The sequence below is a fragment of the Microtus ochrogaster genome, chromosome 16, assembly GCF_000317375.1.
Source record: "Microtus ochrogaster isolate Prairie Vole_2 chromosome 16, MicOch1.0, whole genome shotgun sequence".
NCBI classification, from domain to species: Eukaryota; Metazoa; Chordata; class Mammalia; order Rodentia; family Cricetidae; genus Microtus; species Microtus ochrogaster.
Window position 1 is genome coordinate 15,811,718 of NC_022018.1, and position 4,350 is coordinate 15,816,067.

Genomic DNA, 4,350 nt, shown 5'->3' on the forward strand with positions numbered 1-4,350 from the left:
CAAATCACAATTTAAAAACAACAAACAAACAAAACATAGACTGGCTGGCTGAGTTTAAAGCCTAGGGATAGACTGGAGAGCTGGCTCAGCAGTTAAGAGTACTTGCTGCTGAGTTCAACTCCTAGCAGCCACAGCGTTTCGAGCTGTCTGTAATTCCAGGTCCAGGGGATTCGTTGCCCTCTTCTGACTTCGGTGAGCCCAAAGGATGCACTGTCTGCACAGATACATGCAGGCAAAACAGCCATACATATAAAAAATTAAATGAAAAAAATTTTAACTAGATTTGAGTAACTAAAACCGACGTGGTGGTAAGAGTCAACACCTGAAATTTATCTTCTGATCTGTACACACACACACACACACACACACACACACACACACACGCACACACGCACACCCCAAAATGTTAAAATAACAGAAATGAGTAATAAATGCAAAAGTTCTTATATTTTTAAATTTTTCAATGTTTTAATTAAGAACTTTTTAAGAACTCTAAACTAAACCAAGACAGTTCAGTTAAACAAATGGTAGATGACTTTTTATTTGCACCTGTGAATCTTTTCATACAATTCGCTACAACAAATATGTAAAGCTATGACAGATTACGCATTTGACCAAAGCACTTCGATTTAAGCGTAAAACCGATTCAGAAGGTCTAAGTTTGTGCATAAGAGCCAAGGAGCTGCCTACTGTTTCTAGGCGGCCTTCTATCTAATCAGAATCTACTGTTCCTCAGCTGCAGATGAGACAGGGCCGAATCTGTCATAAACAGGGAGCTGTTGTAAAACCAGATAATATTCTTCAGTTCAGATCATTCTCATTCAGTTAAAAGATCCTCCCTGGTGTCTTCCAGCACTGTAGTATGTATTCTGTTGACCTCTTAATCTCATAAATTAACTTTCCTTTGAGTCCATTTTATGGTGGTTGAATTCACTTTTGTTTTAAAAATTGCTTTAAATTTATATAAAACTTTGTACATGTTCACAGATTATTGCATAAATAGCATAATCTTCATCATTTTCTATTAGTTCCAAGAAGCATAAAGGTGATTCTCATCTAAATGCTCAAGTTAGCAACTTTAAGTAGGGAAAAAGAGATTCTGCACTTCAGGTTTCTTTGGGATTGAATGAAAATCTTGCTGTCAAGGGAGGAGGCTGGAATGAAAAGTCTGTAAACTCTCCTCACAGATGAGACCGGGGGGGGGGGGAGTTCTTACTTTATAAAAGGAATATCTTACAGTAAGGGATCTACAGATTTAATAAAATTTCCACCAAAATTCTAATACTGTCTTAATTACTTCTCCCAGTGCTGTGATAAAAACACCCTGACATAGTCAGATGTTGTAGCGCCACCTTAATCCCAGCACTCGGGAAGCAGAGGCAGGTGGTTCTCTGTGAGTTTGAGGCCAGCCTGGACTACAAAGTGAGCTCCAGAATAGCCACGATTATCACACACAGAAACACTGTCTTGAAAAACCACACACACACACACACACACACACACATACATTCACACACACACACACACACACACACATACTCATGCACATGCATACACACACATGCATTCACACACACACAAACACACACACACCCACCAAAGCAACAAAAGGATTTCTTTTGCCTCACAGTTCATCTTGGAGAGGAAATCACAGAGTCAAGTGCTTCAGGCAGCTGGTCATACCATATCCATACTCAAGAAACAAAGCAATGAGAGTTAGCATTGTCGCCAGGCGGTGGTGGCTCACACCTTTAATCCCAGAGGCAGGCGGATCTCTGTGAGTTTGACCCCAGCCTGGTCTACAAGAGCTAGTTCCAGGACAGGTTCCAAAACTACAGAGAGTTGGAGTTAGCATTGTCCTCATTATACAGCCCACGCTCAGGGAGTGATTTCACCTAGGGTCCATGTGGTTCTCCCTACATCAATTTGTCTAATCAGATAATCTACCATAGACATCCTCAGAAGTTTACCCTTCTTTTTATTACAATATTTGTTTTAAATTATTACATGTCTATGTGAGTGTGGGTTTGTGCACATAAGTACAACGCCATAGGAAGCCAGGAGAGGTAAATCCATGGGAGCTGGAGTTACAAGCAGTTGTGGGACGTGACATGGGTGCTGGGACCCAAACTCAGGACTTCTGGAAGAGCAATCCATGCTCTTAATTGCTGAGTCATCTCTCCAATCCCTCAGAGACTAATCTAAATCTAGAAACTCCTTCAGAAGTGTGTCCACAGGCTTGTCTCCTAGAAGATTCTATATTCTGTCAAGGTGACAATCAACATTAATTGTCAGAAATGTAATTCCTCAGAGAACTAGAAAAACAAAGAATCTTAAAATTCATATGTAAAGCCAGGCAGTGGTGGTGCACACCCGTAATCTTAACACTAAGGAGGCAGAGGTAGGAGGATCTTTGTGAGTTCAGGCCAGCCTGGTCTACAGAGTTCCAGGTCAGGCTCCTAATCTACACAGAAAGACCTTGTCTTGAAACAGAAAAGAAAGAAAGAAAGAATGAAAGAAAGAAAGAAAGGAAGGAAGGAAGGAACGAAGGAAGGGAAAAAGAAAAAGAAAAGATGCCACGGATTGGCTCAGGAGAGCCACTCAAAATGTGGGAGAAGCAGGGTCTTGGTAACAGGAAGGCACAACAAGTTCGGCGAATGACAGACAGACACAACACACAAGAGAGTGGTTGGAATCTGCTGCGATTTTACTGAATTCATGTTTTTATTATATAGTATTCAAACAAAGAACAAGGTCATGTATCATTGGTTGGAAGTCACAGTATGGAAGCTCCTTTTAGTCACATCAGCAATATTTAAGAAAAACATATTATCAGGGATAGTTGTTAAGCATAAAGCATACTTAGAAGAGGAAATCTTGTCCTTGAGAATGTAAACCTCAGACAAGTGGTTTCATCTTAAGAATAGAAAGTTTCTGTCTCATTATCGCTATCATGGCCTTTCCTCTTCCTAACCCTTTATTTCATCTAGTGACCAAATATGCCTAATCAGTTCTCTGCACCTGTTGAAATATACTTATTAGTACCTTCTTATGCAGAAGACACCATGGAGATTGGGATCTAGCAAGCCTATCCATAAAGTTCAAAGTATAATATAACAGTCTTTGTCCATCAACATTAACCCATCTATTCCCTTGCTCATCATACACCCTGTGTTATGACAAAGGTTCTGCTGTAATCTTATACATTCTCATACTGTGCTTCCCTATCTCAGAGCTGTTCCTGAAGAGAATGATCCTTGTCTTGTATATATAAAGACTATCATTATTATGAAAGAGATTGTGCAAAGCCCACATCTCGCATAGCCAGCTAATCGGAAAAAACCTGTCTATGGCTCAAGGGCGGCCAATATGGGACTGCTGCCATTGACCTCCAGGAAGCCTAGTCCTATGGGACACGTAGCTCCCGTCCGGTATAATGACATATGTCATGTCACACAGACAACACTGGAGTTGATGTGGCAAAAAAAAAAAGCCCAAAACCTAAACATACAGAATTAGACAAGGACAGTATATAAGAAAAAGACTCCAATAGCACAGGGAAGATTCCCAAGAACTGATAAGATCTCATGAAATAAAAATGTTTTCCATCATAAAGGAAACATATTGTTGTGAAGAGTCGGCCTATTAAATAAGAGAAAATCTCTGCGACTAGATATCCAACATGGCGATTAATATTTAGGAGGTACAAAGAAATGGAAAAAGCCTATTTTTAAAATCATCAACCTAAAATATGCACTGATGAATTATTTTGGGCAGTGGTGGTACACTCTCTTAATTCCAGCACTTGGGAGACAGAGACAGGTGAATCTCTGAGTTCCAGGCCAGCCTGGTCTATGGAGGAAATTCCAGGACAACTTCAAAGCTATAGAAAAACCCTGTCTAGGAAAAAGAAGAAGGAAAAAATATGTACTGATGCATTAAACTGGCGATCCTCAAAGAAGAAGCACAAATTTAGGCAGTAAATATTTGAAAAAATATCCAACAACTTTAGTAACCTGGGAAATTCAAACTAATGAAAACTATGCGGATATTCTGTCTCACCCAGGTAAGGACGGCTGCATCAAGAAAACAATAGCGGGATGGTGCTGTGGGAACTCCTTCAGCCAATAGCTTTTAAGATAGCAGCCCGCTTTGGGAATGGTCTCACGTACTAGAAACACGGATGAAAAGCTTTGACCGCCCTCTTGGCTGCTGGATTCAGTCCGGTTCCCAGTGCACACAGAGGACTGCGGATCACCAACAGAAAGTGGTCGTGCACACCTTTAATCCCTGCTCTTGAGAAGCAGAGGCAATCTTGGATCTCTGTGAGTTCGAGGCCAACCTAGTCTA